Source organism: Neophocaena asiaeorientalis, unplaced genomic scaffold (assembly GCF_003031525.2).
Source record: "Neophocaena asiaeorientalis asiaeorientalis breed wild unplaced genomic scaffold, Neophocaena_asiaeorientalis_V1.1 scaffold314, whole genome shotgun sequence".
Taxonomy (NCBI): domain Eukaryota; kingdom Metazoa; phylum Chordata; class Mammalia; order Artiodactyla; family Phocoenidae; genus Neophocaena; species Neophocaena asiaeorientalis.
Genome location: NW_020175489.1, coordinates 1,081,718 through 1,103,152, shown reverse-complemented (window position 1 = coordinate 1,103,152; position 21,435 = coordinate 1,081,718). Strand labels below are relative to the sequence as shown.

Here is a 21,435-nt window from a genome sequence, read left to right as displayed (position 1 = left end):
CACAGACTGCTTTTGGCCGGCTTTTTTGCCAAGTAATTATTTAGGAGACAATTTGAAAAAAAATGCTGACAGAATGAAAGACCAGATTCAGAGCTCAGTTCATTGACTAATTAGTTCTTTACCCAGGTTTAGCCATTTTTCCTCATCATGCTTCAGTAGGGCCACTTATAAAATTATAACCTTAAATCCACTGGGCTGCTGTGATGGTCTAAATGAGCTAACTTCTAGATTCAAAGCATCTTAGAGGTCACATATTATCTGAGAGGTCATTCACATTCCAAGGTTCTTTTCAATTTAGGAAATTTCTTTCATACCCAGGCAGACACTTTCAGCTTCACAGAATTCACATTTTTATTTTTCGAGACAGTCTGTGGTATTATTAGACAAAAATAATAGCCGGAAGGTGCTTTATTGTACGTACAGAAGGCTACCCTCCTCTAACAACCCCACCACAGTTAGAGTTCTGTTCTTGGGGTCTTTACAATGTAACTGTTTTTCCTTTTTAAATGATATTCCTTCATCAACTGAATATTCCTACCTTCTCTCTTTTCTCTCAGTACCCTGCCATCTTTTCTTATTCAGGCAAGTAACTAAGGTTTTCAGCATAGTGTAGGATTATAAGCTTTGGCACTGGAGTCTTGCCTTTATTATTTACTAGCTGGGCCATCTTGGGCAAGTTAATTACTATCCCCATATTTCATTTTCCTTGTCTGTCAGTTGTATGACTATAATGGTACATATTTCATAAAGTTGTTGTACTAAATGTTTTACTTGCATGCAGATAGTCTACATAAAACACATCACATAGAACTTGGTATAGAGGTTGCATTCCATAAATGTTCATCATTGATGATGGTGATAAAGATGGTGTAGTTTCCAGCACCTTCGTCATATGACTAGATTATTTGAACATTCTAGTTTGCCAGTGTCCTTCTTAAATTATAATGGCAGGGGGACTTCCCTTGTGGCACAGTAGTTAAGAATCTGCCTGCCAATTCAGGGGACATGGGTTCGATCCCTGGTCCAGGAATATCCCACGTGCTGTGAAGCAACTAAGCCTGTGCTCCACAACTACTGAGCCCGCATGCTGCAACTACTGAAGCCCGTGCAGCACAACTGCTGAGCCCACATGCTGCAACTACTGAAGCCCGTGCGCCTAGAGCCCCTGCTCCACAGCAAGAGAAGCCACCACAATGAGAAGCCCGTGCACCACAACGAAGAGTAGCCCCCACTTGCCGCAACTAGAGAAAGCCCTCACGCAGCAACGAAGACCCAATGCAGCAAATAAATAAATAAATATTATAATGACAGAACTGGAGGCATAAACATGTTATAATCAGGAAAACTCAGAACACAGTGGAGTGCTCACCACTTATCTGGGTGTTAGCTATTTGAAATTGAGCAAGTTATTCAGTCTCTTGAAAGTCTACAGATTCCTCATGTATAAAATGGGAATAATAAGATTATTCACTTTGTAAGGCTATTTTAGTAATGGTGCTCTACTAAGGTACTAAATATGTACAAATCATGGTTCTAAGCACTACATTTAGGACCATCTTGACAAACAGTAAACATTCAGTATTACTATGACAGGAGAAGGTCTAGGAGGTTTAGGGTACAGCTGTCTGAATCTAGGGTGATATTTTTTCCCTAGGCATAAGGTGTGAGGTTACCTCACCCCTGAGAAACCCCACACAGATCTGACCACATCTCTGCCCAGCTCCACTATCAGACACTTTAACAGGAAGGAGGTAAAGGGAAGAAGAGAAGAAGGTTGGGGAGAGAAAGAGGACGAGGCCATAGCAGTGACAGAGAACTAAGGAACACACCAGGTGGGTGGTCACTCTCAGAAGGAGGAAAGAGGAGAAGAGCTACCAACAAGAGAAGGGCTTTCTCTTATTTTCCTTCATCCATGCCCTACTCTTTGCAAGAGTCTACAGTCTATAAGACTTCTGTAAAAAAAAAAAAGAAAAAAAGAAAGAAAGAAAAGAGCCTTACAATATTCAAACTGTCACTTGCTTATAAAGAGGCAATGTCATGAAGAACAAAGAACATAAGCTTTGGTGTCAGATGCATTTTCCTTTTTTTGTAGTTGCATTTTCATGGCACCCATCATTAAACCTCTCCTTTTGAATACCAGATTCAGCTGTCTCTGCAAAGTATAGATTTTGATTCATATGACTAAGATTCTTCTTATAGATTCTTTTTGCAATTCATTTGTGAATTCTTATCACTGCTGGAAAAGTTAAAGGCACTGTAGGATGATAAAAGATATTTCCACTTCCTCTTGGTACTTACAGAAATCTGGAGTATTGAGAAAAGTTCTGTCCACTGGGAAAGTTTAACCTCAAGCCTCTTTCTTGGATCTTTTACAAGCATGTTGATGTTCCGAATTACTGATAGGCCTGAGTCCCTCTGTGCTCTGAATTTTGGAAGTTTACCCATCCCAAACCAGTGATTCTCAATCTTTTGACAGATTTGCACCATTTCCCCCCTTCTCTGCAACCCCTAGAATCCCTGCCCAGAGGGTTTAGTGTTAGATGCCACCAATAATAAATATCCCCGTCACAATCTGAAGGTGAAACTGAAGAGAAGCCGTGACTCTTCCTGTGTCAACAGCATCCAGGCCCGAGGGCTTAGGAGACAGCAGACAACCCCTTCTAGTGGAGGGTCTCAGTCTTCCTCTGAATCACCCTCCTTGGAGCATACATGGCTGTCGTCTTCAGTGGTGGTTTTCTGAGATTCCTGTACCTCCTGATTTCCAGAAAAAATGTAGCAGACGCCCCGAATCTTTATTCTAATAGCCCTTCCAATAGAATCTCTATTCTTATAGCCCTCCAAGTGACATAGAGGTTAAATTTGTTCTAGAATAGACGATAGAGAGAGCAAAGTAAAGGCAATTTTCTGAGAGATACTTGCTGAGAATTTTCCAGATTTGATGAAAAACATCGATTGTCAGATTCAGTAAGGTCAAAAAATCTTAAGCAGGGTGAATAAGAAGAAATCCATACCTAGACATAGCATAGTGAAACTGCAGAATACTAAGGAAAAACAGATGCTGGCGCTAAAGCCAGCCTATTAGAAAAGACGGATCACCTGAAAAGAAAAGCCTTTACAGATACAGGTGGGTTTTTAAAAGCAGCAGTGGAGGCCAGAATATAGTAAGATATTACTTTAAACAATGAGTGAAAATGACCATCAACCTACAAAGGATACACAGCAAAATTGTCTTTCAAGAATGTAGGCAAGAAAAAGACCTTTCGTACAACAAAAATTGAAAGAGAGTAACACCAACTTATTCTTTCTAAAGGAACATGTACAGGATATATTTAAGGAAGAAGGAAAGTTATACAAGAAGGAAAGTCTAAGTTACAAAGGAAAAAAATGTTAATCAAGGAAACTAAATATATGGTAAATCTAACCAGATTTTGTATAAAACAACAATAATAAGGGTCCCTAATTTATTGGGTTAAAATACAAGATAATACTAAAATATTGGGCAATAATATCATATATAAATGTTGGAAGGGGGTTCTCTGTCAATGTATTCTAAGATCTGTATATTGCTTAGGAAAAAAGTAAGACATTGTTTAACTTCAGGGTTTTTAAATTGTATGGAAGTTCGTAATTCTTTAATAGCACTAAAAGAATTAAACTTGAATGTGTATCTTCCAAACTAGTAAAGGGAGAAAGATGAAGTGAAGAATAAACAAGTTCAATTAGTCCAAAAGAAAAGAACACAAAGATGGAAGGAAGGGGGCTTCCCTGGTGGCGCAGTGGTTGAGAGTCCGCCTGCCGATTCAGGGGACGCGGGTTCTCGCCCCGGTCCGGGAAGATCCCACATGCCGCGGAGCGGCTGGGCCCGTGAGCCATGGCCGCTGGGTCCCGGTAAAAAAAAAAAAAAAAAAAAAAAAAAAGATGGAAGGAAGGAAGGGAGGGGAAAAAAATGAAACCTACAAAAATGTATACAAATAGAAAGCAAAAAATTAAAAGGTAGAAATTAAATGCACCTTTCATTAATAATTCATTTAAGTGGACCATACTCTACTGTTAAAAAAGATTATCAGATTTATGCCGCATAGCACAGGGAGATCAGCTCAGTGCTTTGTGACCACCTAGAGGGGTGGGATAGGGAGAGTGGGAGAGAGGGAGAGGCAAGAGGGAAGAGATATGAGGATATATGTATATGTATAACTAATTCACTTTGTTATAAAGCAGAAACTAACACACCATTGTAAAGCAATTTTACTCCAATAAAGATGTAAAAAAAAAAATCCATTAGAAGTCCATTATTTAGATACATCTTAAATAAAAGAAACTGGAAAGTTTGAAAGAAAAAAATTTAAATGCTATGCAAGGTAAACTCTAATTTCAAAAAAAGGAAGGGAGGAAGGGAGGGAGGAAAGAAGAAATTAATGTATCTATTATCATTACAAAACAGGCCTTAAGTTGTGTATAATAAATGCCATATGAAATAGGTACAGCCTATTGTGAGGGAAAAGGGAGTAGCACCTAATTCTTCCCCAAAAGATTAGGGGAAGAATTGAAAGAATTTGAAGGAAGAAAAGGAAATAAACATCTGGGCAATGTTTGCTGAGCATCTGCCTATTCCTGGCCCTAACCCAGGCGATTTATTTGCATTCTCTCCTTGCAATCCTTATGACAAGTCTCTACAATATGAATTATTACCTCCAGGTTAAATAGGTTGCCTAAGGGCTCATATGTGGCTGAACAGGAAATTGTATCAAATTCTGTTATCATGTCATCTGCAAACAGTGACAGCTTTACTTCTTCTTTTCCGATTTGGATTCCTTTTATTTCCTTTTCTTCTCTGATTGCTGTGGCTAAAACTTCCAAAACTATGTTGAATAAGAGTGGTGAGAGTGGGCAACCTTGTCTTGTTCCTGATCTTAGTGGAAATGCTTTCAGTTTTTCACCATTGAGGATGATGCTGTCTGTGGGTTTGTCATATATGGCGTTTATTATGTTGAGGAAAGTTCACTCTATGCCTACTTTCTGCAGGGTTTTTATCATAAATCGGTGTTGAATTTTGTCGAAATCCTTCTCTGCATCTATTGAGATGATCATATTGTTTTTATCCTTCAATTTGTTAATATGGTGTATCACATTGATTGATTTGCATATATTGAAGAATCCTTGCATTCCTGGGATAAACCCCACTTGATCATGGTGTATTATCCTTTTAATGTGCTGTTGGATTCTGTTTGCTAGTATTTTGTTGAGGATTTTTGCATCTATGTTCATCAGTGATATTGGCCTGTAGTTTTCTTTCTTTGTGACATCTCTGTCTGGTTTTGGTATCAGGGTGATGGTGGCCTCGTAGAATGAGTTTGAGAGTGTTCCTCCCTCTGCTATATTTTGGAAGAGTTGAGAAAGATAGGTGTTAGCTCTTCTCTAAATGTTTGATAGAATTCACCTGTGAAGCCATCTGGTCCTGGGCTTTTGTTTGTTGGAAGATTTTTTCAATTTCAGGGCTTGTGATTGGTCTGTCAAATTCTTTCAAACCAGAAAACTCACTATGTGAAAACTGATGCTCAAGGTTTTGTGTGTAGAGTTGACAGATAAAACACAGAATACTCAGATTTGAAATCCAGATAAACAAATGATTATTTTTGTATAAGTATCTCATGTAGTATTTGGGACATATTTATACTAAAAGAAAATTATTTACAATTTATCTGAAATTCAGATTTAATTGGGAGCCCTGTATTTTTGTTTTCTAACTTTGGCAACTCTAGGTAGGGATGAAATAAAAGGGAGGGAGTTGCATTGAGTGACAGTGCTTAGACTCCCCTCCATTCCTCTGGCGACAACCCATTGAAACATACAAAGAAATATATGGACTATCATTTTCTTAATTGTTATTTATTTATATTTATTATTACTATATAATACTATATAATAATTACATTATTATTATTATGTCACAAAGCAATATAAGAGGTTGGAGGAAGAAACTCAGGAAAAATATTAATACATTCTCTTTTTTGCCATATTCCATTTTGAGCCCTTGGAGGACCTATTTGTAACTTGCTAAATCACAAGTGAATTGTGAGATTTATTGTCCCTAAGTTTTCAAATGGAATTTACTATAAAAATGTTTCATCACAGCTACATAGTTTCATGCATCACTGGGGTCCACATTTGCTTCATAGTCTAAGCTGAGGGTACAATCCTGGTTGGACTGGAAGAATGAAGCACCCAGGCTGGGTTATTCATAGATTTCCTGGGGCAGATAGGTTTTAAATTAAGCTTTATGGGAGGAAAAGAACATAGGTTAGACTCTTCTATAAAAAAGAATATTGCCTAGTAGGCTGTATCATAGAAATATGTAGGAGCTGGGTAAATGGTATAAATAAATGTCTAAATTATAGGACTTTTAATTTACATGAAAAATATCAGTGTGATATTCAGTTTTAAGTATGAAATCATATAAATACATATGTCAATTACCCATACACACTTGCATTTTTTCTACACATTTGAAGAATGGGAGATTCTAATTAAAAATCCCTTTTCATCAGAGCAGTGGCATCACATGTGCTTGGGAAGATTCAGAGTAGAACATCTCCTGTGATATGCCTCACCCCATCTTTCTACCCTCAAGTCACAAATGAAGACAATCTGACACGCTGATGGTAGGTGATCTTTTTTTTTTTTTTAGCTCAGACACTATGTTATGCCTTGCTGAAAGAGAAATCTATAAAAAGGGAATTGGGTGTTGAGGCTAGACATGCAATGCCCTTCCGATGCTGTGCTACAGAATTTCAGTTTCCACATTCACCCCCTAACCCAAATTTTTCAAAGAGTTAAACTGTAACAAAATACACGTTGCACTAAGTTTATTCTGATCATATAATGTTTCTCTGATGATTCAGAAAGCAATCCAAGCATCTTAGTATGCTTCCAAGCCATCAATTCCATAATTTATTAAAATTGAGGCATAGGGTATAATGAAAAGACTGTGGGGCTTAACACCAGCTCTACCATAATATGGATAACTGAGGACAAGTGTTCAACTCCCTGAGCTTCATTTTAGCTAACAAGAGTTATCCTTTAAGAAATAATGAAAGGAGGCACGGACTACCTGTTAGGCCCTTTGGCCTCTCAAGCTCCAGTTCTCACTATACAGGATCAGAGAAGCAAATGGTATGAGGCACCATCCTGATTCTTTATCATGCCTAGAAATTGGCAGTTTATTTAAATAAATAAACAAACCCCGGATTAAATAAACCCATTTATATCTATAAATATTTAACTATTACACATAGTTACAATTTTTAAAATTAACAATTTACACATATTTAATTATTCAAAACGTAAAATACAATTTTAAAAAGTCAAATTGATTTGGGATTTCTGGCTACTTGTAATGTAGAGCGTAGGTTTGCAAACTACAGCCCAAGGGCCAAATCCCACCTGCCAACCAATTTTATAAGTAAAGTTTCATTAGAACACAGCCATGCTCATCTGTTCAAGTATGATCTGTGGCTGCTTTCCTGCTACAGTGGCAGTTGAGTAGTCATGATAGGGATGGTATAGCCTACAAAGCTCAAAATATTTACTATCTGTTATTTTATAACAACAACAAAAAATGTTGCCAGACTTTGATTATAGATCAAAGGATTTTTTTCTGTTGTAAGTAAACTTGAGTGTGATCCATTTAGAGTGATGGGCAGGAATTTATTCATGGTCTCCAGTGGTGACCAAAGCACAGCTCAACAAGGTGGTAGCACACCAGACTGGCAGCTTCTATAGTTAGAAGTCAGATCTGGCTTCAAATCCTCCCTTATGTAGATAATATAAATGTGAAATTGTTGGAAGGATTAAAGCTAAGCATGATTTAATAAGTGCCCCCAAAATGTTCAATCTTTCTATTTAAATAAGTTTAAATAGAAATTTAAATTTCTATTCTGTTTCATCTCAGAAGAAAGAAAGAGAAAGGGGGGTCTCTCAGGTACAGTCACTCTGATAAAATGAAACAAAACAAGGTCCCCTTGCAGCACCATTTACAATAGCCAGGTCACAGAAGCAACCTAAATGCCCATCGACAGACAAATGGATAAAGAAGATGTGGTACATATATACAATGGAATATTACTCAGCCATAAAAAGGAACAAAATTGGGTCATTTGTAGAGACGTGGATGGATCTAGAGACTGTCATACAGAGTGAAGTAAGTCAGAAAGAGAAAAACAAATATCGTATATTAACACATATATAGAGAATCTAGAAAAATGGTACAGATGAACTGGTTTGCAAGGCAGAAATAGAGACACAGATGTAGAGAACAAACATATGGACACGAAGGGGGGAAAGCGGGGTGGTGGTGGTGGTGGTGGTGGTGGTTGTGGTGGGATGAATTGGGAGGTTGGGATTGACATGTATACACTAATATGTATAAAATGGATGACTAATAAGAACCTGCTGTATCAAAAAAAAAAAAAACAAAGCAAGGTCCCTGTGTAATTTTATCTAAGCATAGACAAAAACAAGGTCATGGGGCCATCCATAAAATAACAAATACTCCCTTTCCTGATTAAAATTAATGACTTCTTTTTCTTCATTGAGTGTAAAATTGTTTCTGCCTTATGACAGCATCCAGTACAGAATGAAGCCCCACATCCTTAGACACTCCCCTGAATCACCCCATGAAAGCTCAAACCCTGTAATAGATTGTTTCTAACACTGCCTCACTGAGGTGCCCATGGTTCCCCATGGTGTGTGCTTTCCCTCCTTGCAATGAATCATAAACCCAAGTTGTCCAACTACAGGTGTCCCTGTGGTCTTTGGCTGAAAGTCGTTGACAGTGAGATATGAATAGTTTTAGTTTGTTTTATTTGTATTATAAAAACTATAAACTGTACAATGGTGGTAGCAGGGAAGAAGAGTAATAATTATTGAATAATACTATGTCCTAGGCATTTTTCAAACGTTATTTCTTTCGATTCTTATAATTCTCATTTGAGTTAGATATTGTGATCTACCTTTTACTGACAGAAGCAGCTAAGGATTGTTGAAGCTGACCAAGGTCTGGGGCATGGAAGATGTGTGTGTCACTTAGAAGTGTGTAACGGCTGAGAGAATCACAACTTTTTATAAAGAAAGCCAATCTAGTAAGGAATAAAGCCTTTGTCTCCCCCTGTGACAGCCTCTCTTGTATATATCACACAGTGCTGGGCACTGGGGCCAGGATGCATAGATTGTCTTTCTGAACATCTTAGAAACTTCTCCATTCCTCCTTCTCTTAGACTTAAGCCCTCGGAGCAGCTGTTAGTTATGTCCCTGCTGTTAGCACTTAAAATACAAGGTTAGGAATATGGGATGAGAAAGAACCAACCACCCAACCACAAGCCTTCAGAATCACCCTGGGAGATCAGTCAAACCACTGATGTCCAGAGCCCCACCTCAGACCCCTGGATCAGAATCTATGGGGAGACCTTGATATTGGTGCTCTTAACAAGCTGTTCAGGTGATTCCAGTACAGACTCACCTTGAGAATCACTACTTTAATGTAAGTGAGTGTCATATTCCTTGTTGTTTCTCCAAATTTCATCCACACATCAAGTCTCATTTAAGCGTCTCAACCTTCAGACCTCTCTGTCTTCAGGGACGTTCCTCCTCACTGAATTACCCCAGCACTCAGAGTCTGCATCACACAACTCATGCCTGAGTATGGAGGCTGATGGGGAAGATTCAGGACTTGAAGACAAAATTCACTCTCCTGATCTGCCAGGGTATCCAGGTGACCTTAAGGCTTGATTTCATCATTTGCAGTATAAAGGAAAAATAGTCTCAAACCTGGCCTAGGACAGAGTTTTCTGTGTAATCCAGTTCACATGTTCTTCTGGAAAGCAATTAGCTTTCCTGATAAAACACTTTAATTTTTTTCTAATAAGACTTAATAGTATTAAAGACCTGTTTTAGAAAACTAGTTACCCATCCAATCATTTGACTAATGATTTGCACTTATTCTTTTTCCTTTTATGTGATCTAATACAGGTTATCTAACCACTTTTTTTTTTTTCTGTAGTTGCCTCTGCCAAGAGAAAAGTCTTAGAATTGGTCTCTTCCAGATCTTTTCCCTTAAAGAAAATTCGACATTAAACTTTCACGTTCTCTTAATTAAATTTTCTGAAAAAATTAATAGTAAAATAAAGATTGATATACCTACCTCTTCCCTATAAGCTACAAAGCATTTGACAAATATAGAGTCTCATAATGACTTATGACTTTGCATTTGTTTTACATGGATAAATTGTGTCTCTGCAACTACATCATTGTCTCCTGGAAAGCAGGGATCATAAACATCTTTGAATATTTCTGTATGTCTTTCTCTCTATAATATTATAAAGAGTGAAGTAGATATAATAATTCCTATATTCCTATCAAAATTTTTTTCCGAAAATTAAGAGAAATTAAGAGAAACTGAAGTGTTTTATGTCAAATTTTCTTCATGGGAAGAGATCTGAAACAGACCAGTTTAACAATTTTGCTCTTGGTAGAGATGTTTGTAGGTTAGATTATGTTTAATGGAGTATGGACAGAAAGAGAGAGGGAGAAAGGGGGGGAGGGAATTGATGAATGTGACGATTTTTTTCTTAATTCCTGAATCTCATGTTCAAATACCAACTAAAGGTTCTCTAAATTAAGCCCTTGCATAGAATACAGCCTGTGCTTGATAGGGTCATGACTTTGCAAAGAGATTACAGTTTAGGAAAAGATAAGACCTGCACTAAAATAATCTTATGCCGTCTATGCTGAGTTAGTGACATGAGTGGCACTGCATCTGCTGTGAAATAATAAGAAATAAACATATTGCTCTGCCCCTGGTTCACAGAGCTCCTAAAACCATTGTAATTTGGTGGCATTAAAGGTGTGGATCACAATATTCCAAAGAAAATAATGTGTGATGTGCATTTGAGGAAAGAGGAGATGTCCTAATAGTTGATGCAGAGGAAACAGACTGGAGAATAGTGGGATATAATTTATGAAAAGTATACAGTCAGGTGTTCTCAGACTAGTCCCCAATATTTCTAGACCAGAGATAGCTGGAAGCCAGAATAGATAGGCAGTTTATTTTTTCATGTGATTCTAAGAATAGAAGCAAGAATTTGCTTTTTACACAAGAGAACAGATATTATGGTTCCATTTATGTGAATAACTTAAAATAGTCAAACTCAAAGAGACACAAAGTAAAATGGTTGTTACCAGAGGCTGGGGTAGGGGGAATGGGGAGTTATTGTTTAAGAGGTACAGAGTTTCAGTTCAGGATGAGGAAAAAGTTCTGGAGATGGACGGTGGCGATGGTTGTACAACAATGTGAATGTCCTTAATGCCACTGAACTGTCCACGTAAAAATGGTTAAAATGGTAAATTTTCTGTTATGTATACTTTACCAAAATTTTAAGAAGAAACAGGAAGAGAGTTTTTTAGGGTGGACTCTCCATTTAGTCAAGAAAGCATAATTTTGGTGAGCCTTTAGCTGTACAAATGGAAGGTAAGTGACACTCTGAGTACTGAAGATGCTTCAGACCTAGATGGGCCACGGTTCTGTTCAATGGGTCTTGCTCTTCAGAGATAATTATGATATGAACTTATTTTTGACACCCTCTAACTGGGGATTAATGTAGGAAGGAAGAGACTTGAATTTGTGGATGTAAAGATAAGGAGGGGAGAAGACCTCAGCCCAGGATGATAAGTAGGCCCCAGCAGCATGGCCTCACACCAGGGCTAATGAGAATGGCTGCTGGGAAGAAGTGCTGATGCCTCTAGCAGGTGATCTCTAACTTTGAGTTTTTCATTTCTGTCTAAAACATTGTAATTTCTTAAGCTTGTTATCAAGCCTTCATATAATTCATGGGCCAAAAAACTATAGCCCATGGGCCAGCCACATGTTTTTGTAAAGTTTTTATCTGATCACAGCAATGCCTATTTATTTATGTGTCATCTCTGGCTGTTTTCATACTACAACTGGAGAACTAAGTAGTTGCAACAGATATTATATGGCCCTCAAAACCTAAAATATTGATTATCTGGTCCTCTAAGAAAGAGTTTGCCCCAAAAAGGCGTGTCACAGGTTCAAGTTAGTTGTGTTTGAGAGGAAACCGAAGGGACCTTGTCCACCTGTTGGAATAAAGTGGACCAGAGAGGTGGAGAGATGCTATTCAGATAGACCTGAGGGCAGCAGTTAGACTGAGGGGCACCCCCTGTCGTGGATTTGTAGAACGTGTGAGCCAGGTCTCCAGAAATCTTCGGGAGGGGACTGAGCTCCTCATCATCACTTAAGCGAGACCTTGGACCAAGAACAGAAATGAGCTATATATTTGAGATTCCATGTATGAAGCTTCCGGTTTTGGGACTCTGTCTGACTAGTCTTAATCTCTAAGGAGATCCAGTGATATGCAAAACCTCCAAATATTGATAATTGAGCAAATGATATCACTTACTGCACAGATACTGCACAGGCACACTCTATAATTATACCCCAAAGTGAACAGCAAGTTGCTATTTCCCTCACAGTTTCTGAGGCAGAGGGAGAGTGAAGGGAGGGGAGGAAGTAGGACACACCCTTTAGAATAAGCATGTTCAGGCATAGCACCAGATTATACAAAGCTCTGTAGTCTTTTCTTTAAACATTTCTTAAATGTGTTTCAATCTTAGGATTTACATTTCCCTAAAGAATTGAATGAACCATAAACCAGCTATTGTAGATTGAATTTCTCTTTCAAAAAATGAAATTATTCCTAGAGAGAGAAGAGAGGTATGTTTGGATCTCAAGTCATTTCCCACCCCCTGTAGCTGTGGGGACTCCCCAGCCAACAGTGCTCAGATTTTGGCATCGTCAATTAACCATGCACTGGAGGTCAGGCTGAACTTCTTTATCAGGGAGCAGAGTGATATCCTAAACTCTATTAGATCTGACTTTTGGATTGCCCAGGAAAACCTTCCATTTATGTGTAATGCTCAGCTGGTACAACTTCTACCTGATGCTGAGAATGCTGCTATTCATTAACAAAACTTCACTCTCCAGCCCCTCCATCCCAGAGGCTAAGTTACTGGAAAATCTGTAACATGTGAATTAAATTCAACAGACTTCACGGTTTTTAAAAAATGGCTTAATCTCCAGGAACTACAATCTTTAGTTGACCAAGTATTTTGAAATCCCAGTTACGTCCAAAGTTGAAAAGAAAAGCAATCTTTGGACTTAGTAACTACTGTTTTTAGAGCATTTGGGGTTCAAAGCCTTTGGTATTTATTGTACATAATCTTAATGACAGTGTCTTTATCTTTTCATTCATTCATATATTCATTCCAGAGATGTTGAGTACTCAGTGACAAACACCATTCTAGAATACAAAGATTAAAAAAAAGCATAGTTCCTGCCTTTAAGGAAATCATATTTTTAGGAAAGAGACTCTGCTTAGATTAAGTTTGATTATGATTGTCATGAATAATGCCATTGTCATCAAAAACAAGATAGGACAATGAAAATATTTGATGAATATTTTTACATAACTCATAATAGATTTGAAGACATTTTGCAAAGCAATATTTTCAGAAATGTTTGACCAATTACAGAATTTTTCTCAGGGTTATTACTTGGAAGGATATCACTGATGTGTGCATATTAAAATATTCTTTAAAATATTTTTGATGTGTTATTTTAGTCATAATATGCTAACATCTCTTATGGTGCCAGCACAGAGGCTTAGACATGGTAGACACCCAATAAGCATTCCCTTGAATTTTAGATTTGGAATTTTTAGGAATCAGCTAGTCCTATGGTCCTTAATCTTAACTGGGTTTTAGAGCACTTTGAAAATCTAATGAAATCTTTGGAACTTTTTTCCCATTAAAAAAGCACATATTTACAAACACTTAGATTTTTGTATACAATGTTAGGGGATTGGTGGATTACCTTAAGTATCATCCATAAACTCCTTTGGGGTCACATAATCTAGTCTATATCTTCCATTTTATAACTGTTAAAAATCGTTGCCAAGAACCGGGATTGGAAAATTATGGCCCTGAGGCCAAATCCAGCCTTCTTCTTTTCTTCTTCTTGTGCAGCCTGAGCTAAGAATGGCGTTTACATTTTCAAATAGTTACATTTTAAACAGTTATTTAAGAGCCTGTATATTATCTTCAACTTTGCCTTTTGGCTTGCAGAACCTAAACTATTCACTATCTAGGCCTTATAGAAAAAAGTTGCCAATCCTTGCCCTAGAATGGTCAGAAAATACCTTCTAAATCACTCGGTCAATTACTAGAAAACAGAGGACTAGAATTCATACCTCCTGATTTCTCATCCATTGGTCTCTCATTACTCCTATTGATCAGTTAAACTGTTGACTGATTGATTTAAACCCAATTAAAAAGAAAACAAGGAGTTGTAAATCTGGAGTACTTGATAAACAATTTCTTAGATAAATAATTGGACACTTTTGCAGGAAGTTGAAATCCAGAGAACTAAATGACCTATCCAAAATCATATTACAAATTTGTTAAAGAAGCAAGACTAAGCTGTGAAACTCAGGCTGCGCATTACTGACTACTTTTTTAAACTTTGCATTATTTTCCATTGCACATGTTTGAAATGCAATACTTCTTGTGAAAGGAAATAATGGTATGGAAGGAACTTACTTAAGGAAAATATTTGAACAGATGCTGCTGTTAACTTCTAATTAAGTGATTTTTAAAGTTATTTTCAGATTCCTCCTGTCATGTCATACTGTAAAAATGGAATGCAAAGAATTATGATAACCATTATCACAAAATCACACATGCTATCTTGAATATATTCTTTTAGAAATTTCAAAGTACCTGATTGCTATTGATTGTTTTCTTCTATCGATTAGGGCTGCCAAAATGGTTTCAAACTATATATGACAATATTAGCAATAATAGTTTAAAGAGTTTCATAATAAAAAATAATAAAACTACTTAAAAGATAAACATATGGGGCTTCCCTGGTGGCGCAGTGGTTGAGAGTCTGCCTGCTGATGCGGGGGACACGGGTTCGTGTCCCGGTCCGGGAGGATCCCATATGCCACGGAGCGGCTGGGCCCGTGAGCCATGGCCGCTGAGCCTGCGCGTCCGGAGCCTGTGCTCCGCAACGAGAGAGGCCACAACAGTGAAAGGCCCACGTACCGCAAAAAAAAAAAAGATAAACATATGAATAATATGTGAAAGCAATACCAGATCCCCTAAAGACTTCTATGAGGTTTTTAGCCACAGTCCTTTTTTTAATTTTCTGATCGATTTTGAAAACATTTTTGTCCATATTTAACCACTAATAAAAATTAGGTGTCAAACTCAGAGTAGTGTGTACTACACAGGAAGAACAAAACAATTGTTTCTATAAAGGAGGAGTTGTGGTCAGAGTAGATAAGCTTGGGGTTTTTTTCAATATATTTTTTAACATCTTTATGGGAGTATAATTGCTTTACAGTGGTGTGTTAGTTTCGGCTTTATAACATAAAGAATCAGCTATACATATACATATATCCCCATATCTCCTCCCTCTTGCGTCTCCCTCCCACCCTCCCTATCCCACCGCTCTAGTTGGACACAAAGCATAGAGCCGATCTCCCTGTGCTATGTGGCTGCTTCCCCCTAGCTATCTATTTTACGTTTGGTAGTGTATATATGTCCATGCCACTCTCTCACTTCGTCCCATAAGCTTGTTTTTCACAGTAAGACTGTCTGGAGATTCTGAACTAGGACTACGTTGGTAAGTCTGGCATGCTCTCTTTATGCATAACCTCTATTCACATGCCCCCCAGCCCAAGTCTTTTGCACTTACCTGAAAAAGCTAGATTTCTCAGGGAAATGTGCAGAGTTAGGCCGTCTGTCTGAATTCCAAATCTGATTCTTTTTTAATGACAAGGCTGCTTGGGCACTTCCACAGTCTGCATGCACTCACAGGGCCTGGCCGGTTCACCCAACAAAAGGAAGCTAGTGTTTTAAGTTAAGTTCTGCAAAGAATCAACAGCAACCACAAAACCTCAAGACCATTTCAAACACACTAACACTGAAAAACCAAGCTCTTAAAGATGAACAGTCCAAGTTGCAAAATTATAGGAAGGCCAACTGTCAAGAAATTCTTTTTTAAGGTTTTAGGACTACTGTGAGAATCCATTTTAAAAAAATTATTCAAACTGAATTTTGTAGAGAATGGGGGGAAAAGGCAGTGATATTAGCAAAATGTGTGCTGAACTGTGTGCTGTGTTTAGGGTGGAAGAATGTATATATATATATATATATATATATATAATTTCCTTTCAGAAAATTTACGGAGTTGTTCTATACCCCATTGGGGACCTAGGACTCCTACTCTTATAATGTATTTTGGTGATTAGCTCTGTCATTGATATATAATATTGACTAAAACATGACACTAACATCAGCTCATTTAATTAGAGTTAAGAAAGAGGATATTTGAACCAGAGTCTATTATAGTGCCAGAGGAGGGGAGTATGTTAGTCCACAGCCTCGTTTTTTAGACCACGAACATTATCTTCAAAAGAAGTCCTGCACACAGTCATAAAGATATACTGCAAATGTTGAAAGAAAACTAAGTTCCTCAAACTGCTCTAACTTGCCTGCCATTTTATGCAACACTATAAATTAACATTTTATCAATATTGTAATTATCTTGTAAATCACCTAATAACATATAGAAATCTGTGACTTTAGATTGCTAATTTATTAAATATCAACATTTTAAACACCACTCGAATTTTTAAACTCTAATTTGACATTTCTTTATTTAAAAAAAATTACGGGAGCATCAAACTTGTACCGTCCCTGAGTTCTCTCTACTTTAAAGGCCCGAATTAGAATTATGATTTTGGTAACTTCAGATGATTTGTGGTCTCCTTTGCAATGCTGGAATACTAATATTCTAGGCAAACATTTTGCGGCTCTTGTTACTCATTGTTCACATTTCTCATTTCAAACATAATGTTATAAATGCACCTGATTTTGTTTTCTCAGTTGCAAGGGAAGTATTCTACATCTGGAAAGTCTTCAATTTCGGCAGGTGTGCACCATTTGTGTTATAGGAATAAAAATGTTTTATGCTTCAAAATAACTCATGCTGGAGGAATTTCAATTTTTAGTTATGGTAGAGAAGACCATTATAGACAAACCCACCCTCTGAGAAGAACTTAAAAAATTGGATAGCATGTAAATTCTATTGGCTTTAGAAAGCTGGCCAGGCAGTGAGAACCTGAAGAAACCAAATCCCCAGGAGAAGAGAAGTACAAAAAGTGAACCTGATTTTTTGACTCTTTTTTACTCAAGGTACTCCTGTTTATAACTGGCCACTGAGAAGCAGAGAAATCAAGCAGAAAAGGGTAACATTATTGGCAATAAACAATGGGAATTTCATTATGATAAATGCCACAATCTTTCTAAAATATTACAATTCTAAATTTCTTGCACTTAATAATGTAGTTTCAAAATATATAAAGCAAAATGATGACACAATTAAAAGGAAAATGGACAAATCCATTATCATAGGGAGATTTTTAACAGATGTCTCTTAGTAACTGATAGACCAAGCAGACAAAAATTCCATATGGATATAGTAGATTTTTAACAATGCCATCAATACATTTGACCTAATATACATACCCTATATCCAGCAAGAGCAAAATTCACATCAAATGTCAAAGCCAGTTAACTAAGTGATGGGTATAAAGGAAATCTCAACAAAGATCTAAAAACTAAAATTATACACAGTATATTTTCTGACAATAGTACAGTTAGGCTAGAAATCAATAACAAAAAAGATAATATTAAAACTTTCTTATGTTAGAGAAGTTCTTGATATAAGTACTTTTAAATAATTCAAAGGCTAAAAAAAAGAATACAAATGAAAATTAGGAAACTTTTTCTTTGAATGATAATGAAACTTCAACTTGTCAAATGTTTCAGAACACAATTAACACCATACTTAAATGCTTATATTAGGAGTGAAGCTGAAAATAAATTCTCCAAGCATCCATGTCCATAAGTTAAAAGAAAGATAAACCTAGGGAGAACAAATAGAAACAAATAATAAAAATAAAAGCAAAAGTCAATAAAATATTAAACAAACATGCACTGGAGAAAATCAATATAAAAGTTGTTTTTTTTAAAAAAAGTTGGTTTTAAAATTTGATAAATCTCTGAAAAACAGGTCAAGAAAAAAAGAAAGAGGGCACAAAACACGAATATCAAGAATGATTTTATTCAAAGGAGGGATTTCAGTACAGATCCCACAGTTAAGAAAATGAAAACAAGAGGATATCATAACAGCTTTAGAGTAATAATTTCAATGAAACAATTAAATGGTTTAAAAAGCCATAATTTTCCAAAACTGCCAAAATACCACAAGAAGAAATATAAAATACAAATAGTTTAATATGTAGTAAAGAAATTGGATCTGTAACTAACATCCTTTGAAAACAAATTTCCAAGCCTGGCAGTTTTACTAGTGAATTCCTCCAAACATTTAGAAATAAAAATCAATCTTACATACACTATTCCAGAGACAGAGAAAGAGGAAAAATTACCCAAGTCGTATTCTGAGGTCATTGTAACTTTGGTAGCAAATACTGGTAAGAACATTACATTAAAGGACCTAAGGGAGCCCACTCTCTTATTTATATAGATACAAAGCTCTTACAAAATGATAGCAAAGCAAATCCAGTGATATATAAAAATGATAATACAATTATTCCAGGAGGGCAAGCTGGTGTAACATGTGAAAATCGATGAATGCAATTCACCACATCAACAGAATAGAGGAGAAGAATCATAATCATCTCAAATAGAGGCAGAAAAAGATCACCAGTGAAATTCAGCATCCATCTGTGACTTTAGAAAAGAAAACCTACAAACTAAGAGTAGAAGGATGTTTACAACATTTTATAGCAAACATCATGCTTCAATGGAAAATATTGAAAGCTTTTCTTTTGATATCAGGTATGCGTAAAGGATGACTTCTGACTATTAGAATACTATTCAACATTGCATTCTAATCTAGGATCTCTCTTAACCCAGTGTGATGAGGCAAGACAGTCAATAGAAGGTATAAGTATTGGAAAAGTAGAAACGAAACTATCTTTATTTGCAAGAGCCCTGATTTTATACATAAAAATTCCAGATTTTCGTAGTTCATATAACTGACAAAGGACTCATATCAAATATATGTCAATAAGAAAAAGACAGATAATACAACAAAGTTAGTATACACAAAATACATGAACAGACAATTTGCAAAAAATTTCCCAATAAACCCACAAAATGTTGGTCACTCTTATTAGTGATTTGGGAAATGCAAATAAAAACTGCAGTGGAATATCACTACACACCAGATAGCTGAATTTTTTTTATACAGCAGGTTCTTATTAGTTATCTATTTTATACATATTAGTATATATATGTCAATAAACACACCACCAAGGGTTGCAGAGGGTGTGGAGTGAATAGAATATTCATATACTTCTAGAAGGAGTGGAAACATGGCACAACTAAAGCTTTACTTCTAAAGCTGAGTATACACATATCTCATGAACTGGCGATTGCATTTCTAGATACACACCCAACAAATAATGCGTATGTATGTGTTCCAAAAAATGTTACAAGAATGTTTGAGGCAGCAGTAGGTATAACAGCCCAAGTCTAAAATCTTCCAGATGTCAATCAAAAATAAAACGTATTATCAGAAAAAAGTGGGATGTATAGAATTGCTCTTACCATGAACATGAATAAAGTACTGCTACATGAAAAACCATAGATGAGTTTTGCAAACAGTGTATTAGTAAAAAGAAGCCAGACACAAGAGAAGTCGCTGTGTGATTATGTTCATACAAAATTTAAATACTGGCAAAACTGATATGATATTATAAATCAGGTAGTTGTTACCTCTGGGATAAATGAGAGGAGTAACTGAAAGAAGGGGGACTTCTGTGCTATCTCCTGGTCTGGGTGGTTGCTCCCGGTAATTCTGTGGTTGTACTACTATAATTGGTGCACTTTTCTGTCTGTGCGTTATACTGAAACAATAAAAGTTTATTTGAAAAAATGACCCTCACTGGAAATTCGGTGCTATACTTGATTTAGCACTAATTATTTTCACAGTTCTATTATTTCCACATAAGGATTCAGCCAACAGTCTCTTTCTTCCTTGAGGCTTGAGATGGAATGTCCTCCTCTTCCAAATTCCTTGCGTGCTCTTGCTCATTTTCCTGGATATGATGCTAATACATCCTCTTCCTCACTCTGAAATATGTTTGGTCAGTGCTTCATCCCCACTGAAATAGTGCCAGAACAATTCGCTCCAAATCCATATTTAGAGCTCATTAAGAGAAAATTTGCATGTGGCATTTGTGAGCTTCCAGCTCTTACCTATGAAATCAATGTGCAAAGTACACTTTGGTTGAACTCTGCTGCAGATCTTCAGAATCATCTTAATCACATAAAAAGAATGATTTCCAATATTGGCACCCCATATAAAAATGAGGCTGGTGATGAAAAAATGTCAAATATTTAAAGAGCAGGAGAGGGATCTATGAAGCACAGAATCTCAGTGTTTGAAGATAGGCACTGATACTAGAAACACCTTCCACGTAATCATCCAGTCTCTACCTGTTCATTGACAGCTCTGATGTTTAAAGCTATTCATTACTTACAAGCTGAAATGTCTCACTATACCATCTACCCACATGTTCATGTTCAATTCCCCCTCTACCACAGAGAAAAACTCAATCCCTTTTCTATACGACAGCACCGTAAGTGCTGATAATACTTGTCTTGTCCGGTCTTCTCTTCTCCATGCCTGGAGCTTTGTTCTGTTAAAAGAATACATGTGTGGTGTGGCTTTGCGTTCCTCCACCCTCCTGGCCACTCTGCTTTCAATACTCTTCAGTTTAGTTAACTTCCTCCTTCTTCACGGTTTATCCAGAATGGCACCTAATGCCTTCAGTGTACTCTGACCTATGAAATGATGTCTCTTTGTTATATGGTGCTTTCTTTTTTTCTTTTTTTTTTTTTTTTTTTGCAGTACGCGGGCCTCTCCCTGTTGTGGCCTCTCCCGTTGCGGAGCACAGGCTCCAGACGCGCAGGCTCAGCGGCCATGGCTCACGGGCCCAGCCGCTCCGCGGCATGTGGGATCCTCCCGGACCGGGGCACGAAGCCGTGTCCCCTGCATTGGCAGGCGGACTCTCAACCACTGCGCCACCAGGGAAGCCCGTATGGTGCTTTCTTTAAGAGCTTCCCACAAGCACATTTTCCACCATCCTGTGGTTTAGACCCAAGAGAAGACCTTTGCATTGATCTTTGCTAAACTTTACTTTGCTCCAGGCTTTTCCATAACTTTTTGGATCCTAAAGCTGATCACCACGTCGCCATTCAAGGTGC

General features: G+C 37.1%; 1 protein-coding gene across 1 annotated transcript in view; it reads right to left on the bottom strand.

Moving 5' to 3' along the window:
* GPR141 (G protein-coupled receptor 141) overlaps positions 1-16,017 on the bottom strand; it is a 57,472-nt gene extending 41,455 nt beyond the window's left edge. Inside the window, exon 1 of the mRNA XM_024768879.1 lies at positions 15,830-16,017. The gene's annotated coding sequence lies outside the window, so the exon portion shown is untranslated. The remainder of the gene's footprint in view (positions 1-15,829) is intronic.
* Positions 16,018-21,435: the final 5,418 nt, after the last annotated feature.